The sequence below is a fragment of the Dromaius novaehollandiae genome, chromosome 8 (genome assembly GCF_036370855.1).
Source record: "Dromaius novaehollandiae isolate bDroNov1 chromosome 8, bDroNov1.hap1, whole genome shotgun sequence".
NCBI classification, from domain to species: domain Eukaryota; kingdom Metazoa; phylum Chordata; class Aves; order Casuariiformes; family Dromaiidae; genus Dromaius; species Dromaius novaehollandiae.
In genome coordinates this window covers 19,625,497-19,647,973 of record NC_088105.1, presented here as the reverse complement: position 1 = coordinate 19,647,973, position 22,477 = coordinate 19,625,497, and the positions used below count along the sequence as shown (strand labels likewise).

General features: G+C 37.1%; 2 long non-coding RNA genes across 6 annotated transcripts in view; one reads left to right on the top strand and one right to left on the bottom strand.

Annotated features, from left to right (window-relative positions):
* Positions 1–22,477, bottom strand: part of LOC112989847 (uncharacterized) — a 201,300-nt gene that overhangs the window by 12,007 nt on the left and 166,816 nt on the right. Inside the window, exon 4 of one of the 2 annotated variants that reach the window (XR_010390177.1) lies at positions 9,749–10,779. The exons of the other annotated variant lie outside the window; for it this stretch is intronic. This is a non-coding gene — a long non-coding RNA (uncharacterized LOC112989847). Of the gene's footprint in view, positions 1–9,748; positions 10,780–22,477 lie in introns of those variants that run through there. 2 annotated transcript variants of the gene reach the window in all.
* The window catches only part of LOC112989846 (uncharacterized), a 385,773-nt gene that overhangs the window by 253,484 nt on the left and 109,812 nt on the right, over positions 1–22,477 (top strand). The window lies entirely within an intron of this gene.

Here is a 22,477-nt window from a genome sequence, read left to right as displayed (position 1 = left end):
GTTGACTTCAGCAAGAGGCAGAAATCTGTAATCATGTGGCTAACTTGTACTCCAGAGTATCAGAATAATAGTGTAGATTGTTACAGCGTGTCACTGTTTGTGATGCTTAAGGGTGTGACTTTTTTTCTTGGCTATTATAATTATGTAATTATGAGATAGAATATGATATTTAAATTTTGTTTACTTAGTGGATGTTTAATAATAAAGCCTTCCTTAGAAGTTGAGGAAAAAATGCTTTGATAATTTTGACAGCAGGGATTTTGACTAATAGACTGATATTTGTTTCATTCTACTGTAAAAATGCTTCTAAGATTTGACATGAATTTGGCAGGCAGACAGTCATTAAGCTAGAGTGCTGCTTTTTTGAAATAATTTATGCTATTAACACTTTAAAAGTGGCTGTTGCCTGTGCAGCTTAAAATCCATTAGAACTCCTGAGACACAATGACTCCACTGATGCAAATTGGCTACAGTGATTCACATCTATTGTATCATATGCATATCAAGTCTTATTCTCTTGGAATAAATGATAAGAAATTATATTTTGTGGGAAGCATATAGTTCTGTCTCATGAAAATTTCACAGCGAAGTTTTTTCTTTAATCTTTATCTAGGCTAAAATTTGCAATGAAAACTAGTGGTATTCAGGGACTTTTGCATTTCAGTGATTTGAGTGCCTTTTATAGGCCTTTCATAATAAAATTGTTGTCCCAGAAATAATCCTCCTTACTGGGCTTAAAACTAGAATTAAGGCTGATCAGGCTAGCAGCTAGTTCACAGTGGAAGAGCCACAAGTTATGAATGCAGACATCCTGAGATCCCCAGCCCAATTGCTCTTGATCATTCCTAATTGCCTAAGTCGGGCTGTTGCTGTCTAACTGATCTGTTTTTGAATGTCTTGGAGGTGAAGCACCCTGTTAAGGTGTACTTGTCTGCATGCCAGCCTGGGATAGCCGCTCATTAGAGGACTTCTTACTGCCAACACATGGTCTTAAGGCCTAATTATAAATTCCTTCAAAATACAACCCTTGGTATTTTGTACCAAACTTCTCACAGCTCACAACTGTCCAGATGCTATGGGCCTTGCCCAAAACACATTGTAATAGAAGAGATTTTCTGTAAACTTGTAGACATTCTTGCTGATGTAGTGCAGCAGACTCTCTATAGTAATAATTCTTCTTATATGACAACAGGGAATGGTATACTCTGATCTACCTAGCAGAATCCATAGAGAACATCTTAAATGTGGAAGTATATGATGAAAGAGCCTGTTAATATTATTTTGACTTACATAGTGAATAATTTTCAGGGTGAGGAAGTAGCATCTAAAAAAATTTTTAGGAATGTAAGATCTTGTTCTGCAAAGTCAGACTTTCCTTTGTCTCATAATTTGATCTTATCACTGGAGGTTGAGAGCTCCTGAAAATATCATCCTTGTCAGGGTTTGGTCTGTGCACTGAAAATCTGGAAAAACAGAATGTGTAATAATTTGCATTACAAAAAGTATGTAATATACATAATACATGCTGTGAACCTTTGTTGTGCCTCTAGCAGAAATATTCACAAGGAAGGGGAGAATAAAAACATTTTTAATTGCTTTTACTTATGGCCATTTTAATAATAAAATGTTAGGCTACTACGAATTTAATGTTCTGAAAATTCAAAAGTCTGTGGCACGTGTCTAGCATCAGGCAGTAGAAATAGATTGTTCATTTGAGAGCCAACAGTAACAACTTGCAAATCATTCATGTTTGTTCAAAGAGTGTTACGGCAAAAGGATTGTGGGAGATCATGTGGGTCATATTTCATATCCTCCCATCCTCCATAACAAGAATTACAATTATACTGGGAAGATACTGAATCAGAAACATCTTGTAAAAGGTGTTCTGCTTCTACACTCTGCAGCCAAAACCATTAAACTGGTCAGTGATTTGCTGCAGCCAAAGATCTACAAATCAATGTCAGAGCTTATAATTAATCTTAGTATTGTAAAAGTGAGCTGACAATTCATAAAGAAAAGTCTTATTCTCTGAGGTAGCCTGGTAGTAATAGTGACACAAGGAGTTGCTGTGTCACAGTCTTGCCCAGAATGGTCACCTGGGTTTCTAGTGACTAAATGCCTAATTCATAAGAACATTCCTGTTTTATTTTCATGCATTTAGGAAATCTAAGTCAAATTAATTTCTGGTGAACTGCATGATTTCCAGCGGCTTTATGCTGAGCATGAGTTTGATTCCCACTAATTTACTGGGATTGCAACTGTTTGCCTGTGCTTCATGCATGTCTGGTAATCATTGTAGGAGTGTATTAGAATTCCATCCAGCGTATTTATTCATTTTCAAAAAAGCTGTCTAATACATCATCTTCCTCCAGAAGTCAGTTTCACATTTGCTGCATGTGTGATACTAAGCAAGAAGCTATTTCAGCTGGAATACAGCAGTCAAAGTGTTCATGACACACACACAGGGTAAATTAACAACAGAAAAGTACGGATTTATGGTAGTGATATTGGTTAGTGGTATCCCCCTTCAGGAAAGGGGCACTTCCGTGGCTGAGAGGGTAGGAGAATTTAAAATCAAGGTAATGGTCTGTATAATGGAATACAAATATCAAAGGTCTAATGATGCTGCTCTTGGTTCAAAGAGCTGCTGAGGTTTTAATTAAGATACCATAAGTAAGGAGCTTAAGAAAGTGCTAGGTAACTGAAAGTTAGTGTGTCATATTTATAGTATTCTGGGTTAGCACTGAAGTAAGTTTTAATCTTGGTAAATGAGCTTTAGATGCATAATGTCAAAATTACTGTATTCTGAAATAACTAATCTTACTGGGCCTTTTTTCTTAAGGTGTCACTTTATAAATAACACCATAATGCTTAGTTCTTCTACTGCATTTATTAGTAGACAAGATGAGGTAAATATTCTCATTTCCTCATTTTGTATGAGAAGAAAAACTAAGGTTTTCCTTATGTGACCCATCAGTAGAATGGAGACAAGAACCATGGCTGCAAAGTCCCTGGTCAGTGCACAGTCCAGCAGACTTTTTTGAATTAAGTTCTTTAGGATATTCGCATGATATAGCCTTCAGAACGGTATATCCAACAGCTGTTAGAACACACAAATACCTTTTATATTGCTTGGTATAGAAGCCCAGCACTCTTCATGAACTCTTCTAATATTCCATGGTGTGAGATGTTGAGTGGCTGCTCTGTGATTTGCAGGTAATTCATATAACTTCATTTTCTAATATCTTAAGCGTTTCTCTCCTGATTCATGCAATCTACATTTATTTTGTATTGATGGCTGCAATACAAATCCCACTGAAAAATCCAACTGTATAAATACAATGTAATGGAGCCTGGTTTAAGCCAGGCAGAAAATAAATTGGGAAAACTAGCCCACAAATTAATTAATCCGATTGTGAAAAGCTAAGTTGACTGAGGCAGTCTCTGATTTCACTGGGCTTATTTTATACCACTGTAGCATCTACTACATAGCTCAGACTTCTACTCAGTGTGAGAAGAGAACCTGTCTACCTCACATAGTAAGATGGCTCATATTCACCTTTATACTATTGTCTTTTGGTGTACAATGAATACAAATTGTACTCTTCTGATTGATGTTTTGAACTAAATTCTTGTAACTTTTGTCTTGATAGCAATGCAACCCTCTTAGCAAATAATCCACATAAAGCCTTCTTCCACACTTAAGAAGTTAGTAAATGAAACCAAGTGTAAGGCTTTTGAGATATTCCTCAGTGTCAGTATACAGGGAGGTCAATGACTGATGATTTGAAATCTCATAATTCAAACACATGTGCAGCAATGATACCAGTGGCATTTTTTTCTGTGTTCCAATTAGATGTTTTACTGACCTTCAAATACATAAATAAGAAAAGGATATAAAACTCATGGACCAGCGAAGCCACAGTCCCCTTCTGTATAGCACAGTGAAACTGTGCCTGAAATTATACCTTCTGTTTTGTGCAGCAGCGAATCAGGAAGATGACGATTAATTGGATATAAATTGCAGGGAAGTGGAGATGTATTAAGAGGTACTTAATATATACTTGGGAAGTGTGTAAGAGCTAAGTACATGGCCAAGATATAATTTGCTGAAAGACAATATGGGAAATTCCAATGAACATTTTAGAGAGGAAAAATTGAGAATGGTGTTGGCAGTAGGAGGCCTTGGTACATGCCAGCAGAAGCCCTGAAATGTAATAGTCAATATGGGAATGCATGAGAAGTGTAGTAACTTTGGCATAAAGGGAAGATAGTTAACTGCATGATAAAAATTGCTGGGGTTATCTTTTGTTGCAGGAAGTGACTATATGATGCAGATTGATCCAAAATAGTAGTGCATGTGCAGGGGAAAAGTGACCACTAGTCAATGACTCCCAAACTCCTGCATTGTAACTGATGCTCTGGGTGGAGAAGCTGCTTGGAGCTGAAAGTCTGGTTTCTCTGGGCAAGCTGTTGGACTGACCATCCTACACTATGGCTAAGAAAGACACGGTATCCATCATCTAGCCTGTATGCTTGCATAAGGTGTGGTCAGAACATTCAAGGGATGAAGGAAAAAAAGACAAAATATGGTGAAGATATTAAGTTCTACTGGATGGTATAATATTTACCTAAGGGAAGGAGTTAAAGCTTAGTAATGCAGTTTGCTGGGAGTGCTATATGACTGGATCACTGCGGAGCACAGTAGAGGCTGATTCCATAAATTAAGCTTGAAAAAAGCTGTAGGGATGTTTAGCTCTCTACCAGCTAGCCGATCCTGATTACAGGTCTGTGGAGAATTTATGGGCTTGAGAGCATGGCTACGGAGTTTTCAAATGTACATGCCTTTGCTTGGCTGTGGGATGCTGCTTGTGCAGTAGGACTGTGGGGAATAAAAACATGAATAAACTCACTTGTTAGTATACATGAAAGAGGGAAAAATAGTGTCCAAATTAGAACTAGCTTTATACACATCTACATAATCTACCTGCAGTTCTTGACTATATCACTGCCTTTTTCTGTCACTTTTCCATCTCTCTGTTGCTTATTCTGTGATTTGTTTTTTGTTTGTTTGGGATGCTTTCTTGTTATGAATAGCATGTTTTGCCCAAGATTTTGCTGAACACTCTAATAGCAGGTAGGAGAAATTTTCTCAAGTTGCGTATTGCTATAAGTGACATCTTTGAGAGCATATTGGAGGTTCAGTAAGGGAGAATTTTGAACTGAGATGCCAGTTACAGGAGTCTAAAGGAGTCCAGAGAGGATAGTTGAATGTGTTTTGAACAACTGCACAAACTTCTAATGGCTATATTTCACATTGCTGCATCAAGTAGTGCTTGCCTCATGTAAAGAGTGGGGAAGGAGTCTTTATTTATTTTTCCCCAGCTTCACCTCTAGAGAATAATTATTTTCCATCTTAATTTTCTAAGATTTTCTTAACACACATTAATGCATCTCTTTTCCTATATAAGATAGGATCACCATATGCTTTAGGATTATTAATGAAAATACTTCTCTATATGAACAATAGTGAATGAACATAGACTTGAGCATATTAATCAGGAGATTGTCTTGCATTGTGTCTTCAGCGGTAGAATAGATACTCTTTCGAGAGCTGCCAATTCACTTTATGTATGCAAGAATGATGACTTTAACATTAGCTTTTTGGCCATCATCAGCCCCATCCACAGCCATCTTTCATCACCACAGATACCACTGAGAGGTTTCCCAGGATAAATAGATCTGGGTCACACAGAGGAGTAAATTCTAATGATAAGTAGATTCTCTTCCCAGAAATATTCGATCTTACCGGATCTCCAGAACAGATCTTGCCCTGATGCTACATCCAAAATATGCTATGTACTAAATACTAATGTTTTGCTAACTATGTGTAATCAATTGTGTTCTGAGATCTAACCTGTGTGTACTTGGTGAAGCAGGTGCTGTTGGAACTAAGAGGGTTTTTTTCTTTCTCTTTATGCATGTGTCTCAACAATGAAGGAAAGCTGGAGAAAGAAGTGGAAAAGGTGGGAAGGGAAGGTGATGAAACAGCTCTCTATCTAGTTTGTAAACTTCAATAGAAAAGTTAAGGTCTGTCTGAAACTGGCACTGAAATCAAATGTCAATTTGATGTTAAATTCTCAGACTCAAAATTTGCCAAAAACGTTGTTTTCAAAAATCAGTCAAAAAAAGTAGAACTTTCTTGCTTATTTTAATGCATAAGGGTAAACAATCCTCTTTTTTTTTTTTTTTTTTTTTTTTTTTTTTTTTTTCCTCCTAGATCTTTGTGAAATCTTGCTAATCCCTCAGAATTAGTCTAATTTTAAATCTGATTAGACAGGAACATGTTACATTAAAACTGATGTTCACCATTTTACTTGGGACAATTAATGAAAGCTTTTCTGATGTTCTTTGATTATTAATTGAATATAAACTTATCACTTCTGACCATGAAATAATGCTACTGTACAAATCTGAAGTGATAGTCAACTTCAAATGACTGTACTCCTGCCTTTCTGAAATCGGACCACAGTGCAGTGTGGTCAGAAAGGAATTTGGGAGCTGTCACCTATGGGTTTCCCCCAGAAAGCTTATCTTGGTTTACTTGACTGTAGTTCTGAACTGAAAATGTGGTAGGCTCTCATTTCTAAGACTTCCAGCTCATGTTCTTCAGTCATGGAAGAGAGAGGAAAAGCTGTAGTAACTGTGACAGTCTCCATGTAGAGTAAAAGTTGTTTGAGGTGAAATACAAAAAGAAAAATACCTTTTACTAGACCAAACAATATTGCTGAAAAAACAGACCAACTTCTGAGCACTTAAGACCTTGTTTAGGTCACTGGAAGCTGGGAGCTTGGTTGATTAGAAGTCAGTAGGCTACATGGAAAAGTAGGGGATGAAAGAATCCATGAATGTGTACTCCGAGCAACCTTGGTCTTGAGTTACTTTGAGGGAGTCTCCTGGCCATCGGTACTTAAATTGATATCCAATCTGAGGGCCTAAGAGAATTAATGATTGCTTGCAAAGTCTGATACCAGTGACCTTTCAGTTATGACTAGCAAGTAGACATTTTCCACTTTCTGGTAATATCATAGGTTGATTGCTCACACATGATGCAGTCCACAGATGGAGTTTTATAAGGACTCATTAGTTAACACATACTTGCTCTTTATACAAATATTATGTCTGTGGTAAGTGTTCCATGAATAGCATCTCATCACTGATATCTGCTTTTTACTTGGCTCAGTCTCACTGCAGCAAACAGATGAAAATAGTCTATATTGTTGAATTAGCTTTGAACTCTTGTGCACCTAAGTATTTTCTGTATTTGTCTTTGAGACTGCAGCTGTGATGTATTACAGCAAGTATCATACCCTACTTTAGCACTTGGCTATGGTTTGAGGTGAATATGTGCACCGCAGTTACAAGCTGAGGAAGGGAAGAGCTGCCAACGAAGTACAATATCTATAAACTATAACCATGATAGTAATATCAGACACTTACAAGGCACTAAAGCATCCACTAGCCATTACTAACTTCATAGGATTGTTATAAAAAGTTCAGTATATGGTGCTTTTCATTTTATGCTGTAACATCAAGTTCTTGCAAAAGCTTTGATTTTAGTAGGACTAAACATCAACTTAAATTCATGTATGTGATCCAAAGTGTTGCTGGAGCACTCCCAAAGTTATGCAAAGAACATTTTCAGGTAAAGCAAGTTTGCATTCATTTATGCTGGATCTATTGCCTACAGAATATGATTTTTTTTCTGTTGTGTGGTATCTGTTCCACTTAAATATTTAAATGAATTATCAGTAGTCCTGGGATAATCCTTACTAGAGGCTGATGGCCCATTTGGCATTCCTAAGTACTATCTGGTGCTTGTTCCTACCATGTATGCTTCATACATAGAATTCTAATTCCAGAAGTTAGCTTCACAGGGATGTAGTCAGACTGATACTTCAAAACTGCAGAATATTACTGTTAGCCTTTCATGTCTGGGAATTTAAATTCATGGTATGTTCCTGAGTGAAAATTACTTTAATAAACTGACTTTTGAGCCCATTTATACACATCACAAAACCCATCAGCATGGGCACAAGCTTCCATTATTGTCTATTTTTCTTGAATAACTCAACATGGTCCTTCTTAGGAGCTGTTTAGTGTTTTATATTCAACTTGAGTAGGTGCAAGTTCACTCCTTTGGTACTGTCTCGAGACAGTACAAACCAATTTCTGCTACACTTGGGGTCTTCCAAGCTATCTTCAAGGAGTTCTGGAATAGATAGTCATCTGAGAGGAGTGGATAAGTAGACTGTAAGCAGGCCTGAGTTTGACAGTAAATAGAAATATGCCCGTTAACTATAATCACCTTAGCAAGTCCTGATGTCCCTATTTCTCTTTTCTTAAACAGGCAATGATAAAGTTAACTAACGATCAGCCAGCTTCCACAAAGCAAGTGTAATTTCTTTGAGTATAAGAACAGTAAGGAAAAATGTATGCTGTGGTTTGAGACCGAACTGACAATGTGGAGACTACATGTGCTCAGACACCAAAGCACTTTTAGACACAGATATATTAATGTGATCAAGTAACACGACTCGCCCCTTCCGTGGCAGGGCTGCCGCAGTGCAGGAGAGAAGCTCTGCGGGACAGCGTAAGGCTTTTAAGACAACCTCCCCGTCCCGTGGTGGGGCAGATGGCAGGGCCCAAATGGGAGGCCAGGTGGGTCAGCGTAGTGGCTCCAGCCAGGCGGTGCGCAGCCTGGGCGCAGGGCTGCGGCCCCCGGCCCTGCCACCGCGAGCCCGCGGGTGCTCCTGCCGCCTCTCGGGGGTCCCTGCCGGACTCCCCCCGGGTGACCCCAGCCTGCCCCAGCTGTAGGACCAGGCAGGGGTGCCCAGTGCTGGGTGACCGCATTCCCGCAGCGCAGCCAGCCCCTGCCGCCGTCGCCGGCGTAACTGCTGTGCCATCGCCAGGCTGCGGAGAGCGTTGCGGAGGGGCAGGTTAACGGGTTAGCCATAGTGGAGTCACTGAAAGGTAAAAAGTTTAACTAGTCTCAACTCTATGCCAAACTACCGCAATGTATAATGAAACAATAAACTGTGTGCGTTAGACTTCCAGGCTTTTATCTGCCAGTGACTGGCACAAGATGATTGGTTCTTTATCTGGCTCTTTGGGTGAAATTTGTCTCAGTTTATTATTTGAAGATTAGGTGTTACACCTAAGCTACTCACCTAGGCTTCCCATACAGCTGATGGAGAAAGATATGTGTTTAGATCTCCCAGTCATAGATACACTCAAATGCAGTGTGAAAGTGACTGGCAAACTCTCGGCTTATTGCATCCTAAAAAAAGCTAGCTCAAGTTAAATGCTTGCCTTTTACATGCCAAAGCTAGAGAAGATTAATTTCAACTTTTGTTTCAAGTGAACAACCCTTCAACTGCAAGTAAGGCTGCTCTTCAACAACTTTCTTCCCTTTCCTGAACTGAGCACAGTAGTAGATGTAACTTTCCTTACAGGAATCAATTTTAACAAATTAATTCTTGGTATTTCTAATCCCAAAAGATAACTGCCTGTAAAATAACTCCAGTGGACACAGACATTAGCTCCTTCTCCTTTGCTAGTGTAAGTTAGAATTACCATAATAAAAACATGGTATATAGTTTGTTTGCTTTTCAAATTGCAATGGCTTTTTCAGTTATTGAGTTTTCTATGTAAACAGTAACTTTAAAACAACTTGCATACATTTCAATTCATTTAAAAATCCTTTTGATTTAAACACAGTTTATTAATCATTATCAATTCATATTTTGATAACCTGTATCTGCTAGGTTACTCACTGTTTTCCATTCATGTATTAATTATGGGAAACTTAGAACAATACCAAGTTTCAGCATTTAAATGATGATGTTCTACCAGGGCAAGTAAAGGATAGACTTCAGAACTGATGATCTTGGTCTTGTAGGATATACGAAAGAGATTTGTGGTAGTGATATTACATTGTGAAGGAATGCATTGCATTCCAGAGATCCCTTATTCAGTTAAAGAAGTATATCAATGGTGTCTCTAATGATGGAGTGTAAGTCATTCTGAATTTCAGAAGTTATTGTTTGTTTGCTTTCTGAATTTCTTCACTTTGTAGAAATGGTGTTGTGGTTTCTCTCATCTCTCAGTTCCTGAGAGATGCAATAGTGTTATAACTTAATTGAAGTTCTAGCACTTCCTCACACTTGCTTCAGCAACTCTGGTTTGAAAAACATTCCCACTTTAGGGTTGCTCTGAAGTGTTATCAAAGTGGAAATGGATATACTGTATTATTCAGATAAAAGTCTGAAATATTCTGTTCCTGAGGACTACCTTTTAAGAGCAGAAATTCGTCCTAGTCAAACAATGGCTTATATGAAATAAATATTGTTGAATACTTCTTTTTTCAGGGAAGCATCTGCTGTGAGGTATGTCCAGTAATGTCAGAAAACAGTAAGATTGGAAGAAGGGGTTATGAGGCTGACAGGAATGATTAAGCTGAAATAGTGTTTCCATGTGCTTTTACCCAGGATTTGACTACACATACTCAAAATGGAGTAAGTCCCTCAACCTGAATTTCTCAGGTCCAACTGCCTTATGATTGTAAGGAAATTAACTGATCAATTACACTTGAGGTTTGTTAGACCCCCAATATAGTTGCACCAGAAGGGTGGGTTGCATTGGTTGTAGGCTGCAATGCTGTAGTGACAAGGATGCATTGACATAGGTATGTGTTCGAATCCACGGTGTAAAACCTTCCTGGGGGGGAAAAAAAAAAAAAAAAAAAGAAAAGGTGCTGTTTATGGTCAGTCATACATGGCTTTTTGTTTCACTCTACTAGGGTTCTTGTTCATACAGTATTGTTTCCCAAAGATTCACGTATTTCATGATATGTACTTTTGATTTTTTTGATTAGTGTATCTTACAAGCTTTAGGAAAAATGGTCAAATCCATCCATATAATCTCATCTTGCGTCATGGCAGAGCAACACAAATATATATTTCTTCTGATTTATAGCTGAAACTATAAAGTATTCCTAGTTATTTTGGAAGTAGTCTATGGATCACTCAGAAGTTGCCTGCCGTTAAAAATTTTAGAGGATTTTTTTTAGTGAAAATTGTCTGAGTTAGCATATAATAATAAACTTTGAGATTCGTTGCTGATGTTAATCAGACCTTGAGCTATAAAATACATAGCTTCTGTTCCAAAACTTGTTGTATTTTGATTGTACATGAAGAACTCTTAGTGTTAAGGGCCAGTTTCTCAGCTGCTATAAAACCATATAACTTTATAGACTTCAATGGAGTTATGCCACTTGATGCCATTTGAAGATCTACCCATAAATCATTATGGGTAAAATATTCAAAATCACTTAAGCTTAACACCCCACCCGCCAGCCCGACTTTCAGCTAAAGATGGGTTTGTATATGTCAAAGTCACACTAAAAGAAGGCACTTGGACTCCTAAATCGTGTGTGTGTGTGTGCAAGTGTAAGGGCTGGCCTTGGATTACAATACACGTAAGAAAGCTAAAGGCAACGTTTTAGCCTTTTGGGCTGTTTTGGCTATTTATTACCTTCCAGGTAGTCCTCATATGTGTGTGATGTGTGTTTGTTTGTTTGTTTTAAAAAAGCTTTTATTCTTACTTTCAATTATTCAGACTAATAGTTGAATATAAGAATTTAAAAATGGAAATATTTTTAATATACAGAACAGTCAAAGTACTAACATTGGCACAAAACATAAATCCTGATTGACAAAATACCTGAAGCTTATGAATATTTCTGTGCAATTGTTGTGCTTGCTGATAGCCGACATACTTTTTGGAGCAGTGATTTTTAGTTTCATTTGAGCTTAAAAGACCAGAATTTCCTCTTTTAAGTATGTACTGCTGTTGATTCACATTGTCATCACTCAGCTTTTATTTCTATTTAGTTTAGCATGAAAGTCACTCTCTGTATGGAGACTCGAGGAAATGCATGTGTAGGAAGATTTTTTTCTTTCACTGTATTTTAAAATCATAAATGGGACTAAAGTATGCTCAGGCCTCATCTTAGTATTTTGAAATTGGATAAATTTCATATACCATATGCATACCTAAATAGCTTTCTTATCTCACTGTTGGAGCAAAGACAGCCAGTGTCCATGAAGCTTCTCCACCCTAAAAGTCTGATGAATGATATTATCTCTTAAGCCTTGTCCTAACTTTTATGTCAGTATGTGAGTTTTCTTGAAAATACCCTCTTATCAATGCACTGACACACTGTGAAAGTGAACAAGAAGGTGAAGAATTTATAGCTAAATGTTTTGGACATTCAATTCCAATTTAAAGAGAACAGATTATTTAGTCTTGTATTCCTAGAGAGTGAAATGCAATCAGCATTCTGTTCAAATTGTATTTTTCATATTTTATGCTTTGTAAATCTGTGACATATTTCACTTGAAGTTACTTGAAAATGTGGTGGAGTATCTTAAAGATGTCCTTGTTATCTACTTCTGGAGGGATCTGGGAACATTTTATGACATCAGTCCAAAGAATCTGAAAATCTCAGAACTGACAGTAGGAGTTGTGTCAAGGGTGGAACTGGGCTCTTTAGGAACAACAAATTAAGTTAAGGGTAAATTACATCTATTTTTGTCCATAAATATAAAACCTGATAGCTTCTGCATGCTGGTTGAAAGCCTTCAACTTTAACAGTAGATGAATAAGGGATTGTATGTTGTCTTTTCACAATAATGGAAAAACACGTTCAGGGAAGAGCTTAAAAACCCCATTTTCTAATTATTTGTTTTAGATGACTAAAGTCCATAGAAGAAGTAAAAGGCAGTTTCTTAATAGAGGTGAAGCTGTATACTTCAGGTATTTGACACAAAACACCATCAGCTGAACCTGTTTCTGAATCATTCCCTGTAGAAATAATTTAGAGTTTCTATATGAATGGAAATGGGTCATGACTCTCTGCTTTCATCTGCAGTCTGCATTTATTTTATTTGTTTGTAAATGAATACTGATAGAATTTAGTTATAAAGGTGAATGTTCTCAAATAGTGTTTAGAGTAAACAATGAGTACCAACGAGCCTGAGAGCTTTCAGCACCTACAAGGCATGTAATTAACTGCTTGACAGCATCCTAGTGCTGCTTATTGAGTTTTTACATACCACTAGTGAAAGGGTTTGTTTCACAGTTCTTGTATTGAAAAATGTTCACAGCATTCTGCTGTGCAGTTGCCTAGTATGTTACAGTTATTACTAGTCAGCTAGATTATGGTAGTGCCTAAGGATCAACGGAGAGAAGGCACTGCCACACTGCGCAGTGGGGAAAATACAAGAGTAAACAGTGTCTGCCTCAGCTCATAACCCAAACTGGTATGGCAGATGTGATGTGGGTGAAGAGTGTTATTGATGAGCAAAGTGACTGCTGGAATGAAGCAAACGCATTAATGACAAAACAAAGGGAGAAGAGTGGCGTCAAGGGGTGGAGGGGAGAGAAAGTGAATATACTGTGGGAAAAGGGACGGAGAAAAGTTCAGAGCAGACAGACACAAAACATGGGGAGGGAGAACTGAGACAAAACCCTTGAAGCTCTTGATGTCTGCTGTTATCCCTGCTGGGCTGTTTCTGCAGCTGTTACTAGCTGCGTAATTTTCATGGTATTTCTTTGCCAATCTTACTATTATTTTTCCCAAACGATTTACAGCAGGAGGTTCTAGTGTCCCTGAAGTGGAAGAAGGATCTTCCTTGCTCTTTCAGCTGTTTGCTGCTGCTCAGGGTTGTTCAAACTACACACAGGATTAATGATAGTTTATCATTTTAAATTATACTCTACATTACACTGATATAAATCAGGTGTTACACCACTGACTTCAAGTTGCCTTCCCATTCCTTTTTCCTAGATGTGTCTGACAGTATCCAGAACAAATTTCTGAAATGTAGCCCTGTTAGTTCCTAATAGTAGCAATAACAATTTATATTGCCTTTTGCGATGCTCAAATTCCTCCATTTGTACTACCATGTACAGAATGGATAAAATTGCTGCAGGACGGGCTTTGAAATGAGATGTTAAAGTGGTGTGATCCTCAGGATTTTCATGGGGGAAAATGGCAGAATGTGGAAAACAGTGAAGCATCCTTTATCAGTTTATCTCTCATTTTAACTGCCACAATAAGGCATTCAATAAAATCTTAAGTGAATTTTTCAAGATGCCACAGAATAATTTCATGGGCACCAGACATAATGTTAATCCTATTTTCTCTTTCTGAGAGGCAGTGAATCTATTTAACACAGCACGAAGTAATAGAAAACTTTGCATGAATTATAACAATAAGGTAGCCTGCAGAATACATATAACTATCTAAACTGTTCACATTTTTGTATAAATTCATGATCAGCTTCAGAAAAAATGTACCAGTTCACAAAAGGCAATTGTGAAATGCTTGGTCAGATAGATGAGAAAAGTACACTAGGTCTTTCTATTGTGAACCCTCAGTGAAAGATGCATATATACTCTGACAGAAAAGGAGTGAAATGGGGATGGAGTGAGCATTCAGTCAATGTCATCTAGCAAAAATACAGAACTACTGCCAGACAGGCATCTGACCAAGAATAGACAGGCATTTTATCATCTGTAGGTCATTATTTACCTAACTTCTTTCCTGTTTCTGAAAGGCAGAAGAATAGCAAGGGAGATGATATACTGAGTCCTGTGCATGAATTAGAGGCGGCAGATGAGCAGCATATTGTGAACTAGTGTCTAGACTGCCTAGTATGTCAAGGGATGTAATTTCATTTTTCTTCTACAAAAAACCACTCTTTGTCCTTTTTATGTTAGCCACTGGGTATTTCAGAAGGCACCAGGAATATCAGATGAGTCAACCTTTTGTCCAGATGATGTATTCAATTGTGGAAGCAAAGAATCAGCCTGTTTTTGCTCCATTAGCTTCACTGGTAGTACTATGGCAATGTAATTTTTCACATAGCTCAGATTAGCTGCACTCGGTTTTGCACTTTGTCTTTCATATGTATAAGGAGCATTATTAGGAAATACTTTCACATTACAAATATACTAGACAGATATAAGAGACCACCTAGATAATAACTATCCAGTATCTAGTCATTTTTCCTCAAGTCATATGTTTCTTTCCTAACCAAACTCAGATTGCCTGCTTGGTGAGCACATGTGATTGCAGATTAGAGTATTTCATTGCAATGAAATATCTAAAACAGATATTTCTTTTAATATATGATAAATAGCTCAGTGGGAGAGAGGAAAACTTAAAAGCTTTTTATATTCATTTGTATTCTGTGTTTGACATCACAATAGAGCTTTACAGCCTGAATGACATCTGCATGCTATGACAGCAAAACACCATGTTATACTGTTTCTGTCACTGCCAGGTGTTATATGGTTCCTTGTGTCTTTTTAGTGAATGAGCAATGCTTTCTTTGGTGGGATGTATGAGAAGCAGATGTAGTATTCTGATTCCAAAATGTGGAACCCATAACTTGGGTTTCTTTTGAAGATTGTATTTTTGAAGCTGTAAATCAGTCAACTTAGACTTCTGTGTGCTGAGTATCCATGGAATAACTTGGTGCTCCTTCCTTTATAGATAGTGTTTTTACATATTTCATTGACTCGTTCATCTTACAGTCCCATAGACCGTACCCTCCTTGAGGCCATTCACACCTATGTTTTTCAAATATTGCTTCATTTTAGAATGGAATGTGACAGCACGCTTATTTTCCCAAGGTCTTTTGAACTTATTATTTTAATTCTGCACTTTCTATTGTTTGGGTCATGGGAAGATACAGCCCATCCTTATTAGCTGTCTTAATGAAATCTGTACATGTTATAATAAATAATTCTCTCATGTATGAAACTTTGCTGCAGTAGTATCAAAAACTGTAGATCTGAAGCACAATGCTTTTGCTCTAAGAAAATGGAAAGGGAACTGGACGAAATACGAGGAAAATAAAGTAGGTGCATTGAAGTGTTAGAAGAAATGTTGTAGATGCTGAAACATTTATTAAAATTCTGAACCTGTACTGTGCGTTGGAAGAGATAAAACAGTAAACCTTTATCATGAGAAGTTTGTTAGTAGGTTCCCAAATAGCTTTATATAGAGATTATAAAAGCATGAGCATGAGTCTTCATCAAAATCCGTTCCAAAGAGTTTCTTTCAAACCATACTGTGTTCAGAAGAAGTACAAGGTCTGTTTGCTTTGAGAGCAAGAAAGAAAGATGGCAGATCAGCCTTCTCACGTTGAAGGAGGATGAGAATTCTGCCAGTGAAAAGGCAGTGCTTAGCAATAGAGCTAGGAGGAAAAGCAGGACCACGATAGACAGTGTTAGACGATCAAAAGGCTTGCCTTTTGCAGAGTGTTGCATTCTAATGTCTGTATGTTGAGGTGGCTTGACGGTTAACTCTGGAAGCCAAGTGCAGCTACTGGTATGCAAAATGGGCTTCTAGAAATGAGACGTAATTCAGGCAACTTGCTGTATCACTCCTTGGCTTTTCAGCTGAGATCAGTAATGTATGGCCAGTAAGATTTATTTATTTATTTTAATTTATACAGTAGTTGGTTGAAATTTCCGTTGGCTTTATATAGACTGTTATGCCAATCTTGGCCAGATTTGATTGCAAACAAAGACTTTATATAGGGAATGGGAGAACTTGTTTTGCTATTTTCATATGTTGAATAATATAATGGAATTGAGTTAATGTTTCTCTTGCATATAACTGTGGGGGGTAAAAAACCTGAACAAACAAAAGAGTAAAAAATTCAGTTTGAAATAAGGTAGAAATGGAGGTGAGCACCAATGACTATTTAAAAAAAAAAAAAAATAGAGACCAAAAAGGCAGAATAAGAAACAATGTCTAATGCTCTTGGCTGGTGTAAATCCATATAATTCTATGGACTTCACAGAATCCCTTTGGATTTGCAACAGTAAAATATCTTGCTATGCTATAGTTTTGATATTTGAGAAATATTGAAGATGGTATTAGATAGTAAGAGACAGTATGTAAATGGGAGAAAATTGAAAAACTGAAACTTGAAATAAAGGTATTGTTTGTTGAAAGAATACTTAATTGACTTGAAACAGCTTTGCAAAACAATAGTAGATCACAATATAATAAACTAATTTCTTGTAACTTAGAATCTACCACTAATATGAGCAGAGTTGGTTCACAGATTCCAAGAAATTCTTAATTACTTCAAGACATGACATTAAATGGAATATTGAAAAAAGTAGTGTATATTTTTGCAACACACTCACTTAATTTTTTGAGCAGTTCCATTTATGTGATTCAGCTCCTCCATCAGCTGATTCAGGAAGAATCTTCAGTGCTAAGTTATGCATTGTTTAAAATAGTGTAAGATGAACTTTAGCTCTTAAATAAACAGAATTAGAGGGAAGCAACCCTGACTGAAAGGTTAAAACCTGGCTTCTGTAGTTCAGTTATGGTAGATTACTCACTATCAAATAGATGATTCAAACAATTAAATACAAGAAGTTCTTGGAGAGAGCTGTTAACACCTGGGAAGAGTTTTTAGGGAACAGTCATCCATAATCAGTCTGATAAGGAGAAATAGAAAATGTTGTCTACTATTCTTTACTTGCATCATGCACTGTTTACTCTGAGTCTGGCCAGAGTTGCAATGGAAAGCTTCTGTTGATGCTGGATCAGCCCCTGTTATATCAGTATATGTAAAACTGATACTTGGCTAGAAACAGATCTAATACTTTATTTTCAGTGATTGGAATTTTTTCTTAATCATCTCTTTGCAAAAAATATAATTCAGCTTGTTATTTAGGTCCAGCAATTGGAAAATTGTGTATTAAGTACTTTATTTTTAAAAAAGTGTAATCCTCTACTTCTGTCTCATAGGTTTGGTACTTTCTTAACTATCCAGCTTTTTCTTTCACATGGTTAAGAGATCTAAGCTCTTGCTAATTTGTTCACTTTTCTTACTTTCCTTGCCCAATGTTAAAGTTTGGGATTTGCTTTCACTAAAGACTGTCATCCAGAAAAAAATAAACCAACACAGAGTGGGTGGAGCCAGATCAGTAGCTCCCACCCGGTAAATAGCTCAAGCCAATGTTACCTTAACTACTTTGAAGCTGACTACTATAAATATCTCATTTCTTTCATTGTGCTCTGTGCTATTGACTTTTCCAGTAACAGCCTTGCTTGATTTAACTCCTGGCAGTCAGATAACCTGAGCAGCATATGGCATTTATGAAAGCAATGTGCAGCTATCTAATTCTCCACAGAAGCCTTCTGTGATGTGCTTGTGTAAGAGCAATGTTACAAGGGTGAGATGTAACCCCATTGTTTATGTATGAAATGTGTTCAGTAAAATGAAACAATTATGCTTGTGTAATTGTACTGTTTCTGCATTAAATGCATTCTTAAGACATGCTGTTATTAAACTAAACACATTCCTGACAGTATTCTAATAGCGTACCATAATTAATACTTCCAGAAGGTGGTTCTTATAAAGTGGAATTATTTAAAATGCACAGCAGTTCTTCAGAGAAGTATCTTTCCTTGTGTTTAGACAATGAAACAAAGGAGTGCTCAGTTCTGATTCAGTGCAGAAGTGTCGTGACATAAATGTAAAGAACAAAAGCAAATAAGTGATTTAAGAATTATAGAAGAGAGCTAAGCTTACTAATATAAACTGCAATGTCTGTAATGCATGATGAAGTATAATTGTGCCACATGCAGTACTAAATTTCACCAGGGATACAAGCACTAGCAGGACATGTGATAATGACACACAGCAATCCTTGATTTGAGTATATTGACTCATTTCTACATTTTGTTGTTAACCATTGGGTATCTCTTTTCCTTTACTGATCCCTACTGTAGCAGCCTTCCAAAACCTATGAGGATGTTATCGAGCAGATAGAGCAAGGCTCTTCAGTGGTGTATGGTGGGAGCACAAAAGACAACAGGGATAAGTTGAAATGAGAGGCTTAGGCCGGATTTAAGGAAATCTTTTGCGCCACAAGGATAGTCAAGCAGTGAAGCAGGCTGCCCAGAGAGATGTGCAGTCTCCACCCTTGGAATTTTTCAAGACCAGACTGGATAAAGCCCTGAATACTCTGGTCTGATCTTATAGTTGGTCCTACTTTGATAATATATATATATGGCTTCTAACATTAATCTGCGCACATTAGCAGAGCATATACAATTAATATTCTCTAAATTACTGATTGATCACAGTACTAGAAAATTCCAAAAGAGATCTTGCCTTTAGAAGAAGCCTGGTCTGCTAGTTGTCCTAGCTGTGCTGTATCAATATGTGTGGGCTATAATCGTACATAATTTCTTGTGACTGATAACACTTTAACATGGCTAGATAGCCTATGATTACAAAATGGCTTAAGTAGTCTGACTGCTCAGAGGTGAGCTGTGAGTGAGAAATCAAGAAAAGTGATTGCAAAATGCTGTTGCTAGTTTATCATGCAATAGTTGGGATCCCACAGTAAAGTGACTCATGCCTAGTTAATGTAATTTGAACACAAACTATGGCAATGATTCACATGTCTAGACAGGAGAGCAACTGCTACAGTTGAATGACTAGCATACGAGAATAAATTCTATACATGGATATCTGTGAGGTACAATGATGGATAATGTGCCTGAGAAGCATAACATGAGCTTGTACTATGATACTCATGATCATGCCCTGCAACACTAGGTGCTATATCTGGTGCTCCACAGCCAGAGGGCCTCCTCTCTGCCAGAATATGTTCTAATTGCTATGCTATCTTGCAGACTAGATCTCTCCATAATTCTTTTTGATTGTAGTCCCAGGAGGGCCTTTCCTCTCAGCTATCATTTTTTCTGTCAGGACAAATCATTAGCTGGTATTCCAGATGCATAAGCAGATAAACAAGTGTAGGATGAATAAGAACTGCTTTTTTTTTTTTTTTTTTAAGGTAGGACAGATTTAGACTTAAGCCCCCATAACTTTTGTTTCATAAGAAACTGTGCCTCTAAGTCTTACAGAACAGAATTAACAGAGGTTAAAGGACAGTAGCCATCATCATGTTGGTACTTCTGACTTGTTTCTTTCTCTCTCCTAGGGGTTCATATCAGACTGTATTGAGAACAGCTCATTCTTCCAGGAAACTGATGTCCCTTCTGTTGCAAAGCACTGCCTTTAATATGAAAAATCCTTTTTTGTACTCCTTCCATGTAACAATGCTTTCCTGCTGATGCATAATGTTAAAGCTTGTTTTTGATGTGTGTTGGAATTTGTTTTCTTTTTTATGTAGGTATGTCTACCTGTGCAGAAATCTTGTTTTGTCTGAAAATGGCCTTAAATCACATTTCCCAGGAATATTAAAAGGTAGATTGTAATAATCCATTTCTGTCCAATTTCTATCTGGTTTTATCAACTGGATTGCTATCCAACAGGTAGAGGAAGCCTGTATCTGAATGCTTCTCTTTATTGTTCTTTCTGGCATTCTTCATCTTTTACATTTCCATCTTCCTGAGAAAAAGTAATATTACAGTCTTACTGCTCTGCATTTACTTAGTCTTTTGTTAATCAGAGGCTACTTTGTTTAAACAGTACAAGTGTATGTTGTAGGGCAGTCTGAGAGGGAGAGACTTTTTTTAATTTGAAATTGAACGATGGAAAAATAATAGTGCTGGACATGGTTTCAGTTTTATGAAGATTAACTAAGGAAATCTTTCTTCCTGAAGTCAGATTTTTAAGAAAACTCCCCAGTAAGAAAACCCCAGGAACAGGTTAGCTATCTTCTCTTTCTGTAATTTGACTGAGGTCAGAATTTGCACATACAGCTGAAGTGTGATTGCAGATAAGACTAATTGCATCTGTACTGAAATAAAAGTAAGAACTTGTCTCATATATGGTGTTGGAAATCCTTTCTTTTGCATCCATTTGCAACGACAGTTGGTTTGTTGCAAATACAGTATGAAGGCTGGATTTTTGGAGAATGCAGACAGCTTCCATATTTAGTTAAGATGATAAACCTTTTGGGGAAATTCTGAATCTTTGAAAAGCTATCTCTTCGGACGCATGAGATCTATGACCTTACCGCTTCAGAAAAAAGGTCTTAGCTCTCAGTACCATTTTACTAGAGAGTTTAGAGAATTCTGAATGAATGCATTTTACTCAGTGAAATTCACTGCTAAATATCAGGTATATTTGTCAAGTTATATATATTTTTAAGTATGCAATTGATGATTTTTTTTCTTCTTTCAAGTGAACTTGAAGAGCACTTTATGAACACAGAGGCCAGCAGGTCTGCTTGCACGAATAACTAGTGTACATTAATCACTGCATTGAAAAACTGTCACCTCAAAACACTGTCTTTCAAAATGACAAAAATGAAGCCCTTAGACTGTGCTAAGTGACAGGACATGCGGGAACAAATGCCAATTCATTTTGAGGCCTGTGATAGATTAATGGTATTATGATAGCTTTTCAAGTCCTATTTGATCTACCTTCTGTACTTAGTCATTTAAAATCCAAGAGTTTGCTTTAGGGTGATAATTAGGACAGGCCAGACTGAATTTGCCTCTTACTTGCAATGACACAGTTCATTTTCCTTTTCTCCTTTTCTCCCTTTTATTTTCCCTTTCTTTTAAGAACAGCACTCTTCATTTCTTGCTAGGAGCTTTTCACTGGTTAAGCTGGATTTGAAGCAAAAGATTGAAAGGAAGTCATCTTTGGCCCTGTCACCTGTCGTGAAATAGTGACAAGGGCTTATATGTTTTCAAATCAAGAAAGCTGAAACTTTTAAATGTTAAGTGGGTTGATTTCAAAGACTTCTAGTGGCAGAGTGGAAGACTAATGCTTCTGACTCTGAATCTGCTTGACTCTTATCAGTGAACAGAGTGCAACAGATTTTCATCAGTTTCATCAAAACCATTTCTTTAGAATCTCTTTGTATTATTCTGAAGAGTCAGAATGAAGAATACATATTTAGAAAGTTGGAATGCTGAAATATACCTACTTTGCATTGAAATAATCGTGTCGTTACCTTTAAAACAGATACTTTGTGTGAACACTTAAATACATAAGGCCCTCTGCAGATATTTATGAATGTTAATACCCAATCTGTGTGCACATATGTGGTTTTCAGATGTGTGTACTTAATTTCCAACTGGGAGGGGAGAAGAAGAAAAAAAAACCCAAGGCTTGATCCAGTGCTTGCTGAGGTAAACAAGAACCAGAGATTAATGGACAAATGTTGCTTGTGTGTCCACAATTGATAGATATCTGTGTTAACTATATCTATAGCTTCTACTGTTCTATTCCTGTGCTTGAACTGTTCACTTTTGGCAGGGTTTTGTGTTTGGCCGTGGGGGGAAGGAGGAGTTGAAAGATTCTTGAAAAAAAAATATTTAAGAGAATCAGCACAATTAAAAAGAGTGTGTTCCTAACATTGAGAAAAATATCCTTAGAAATTA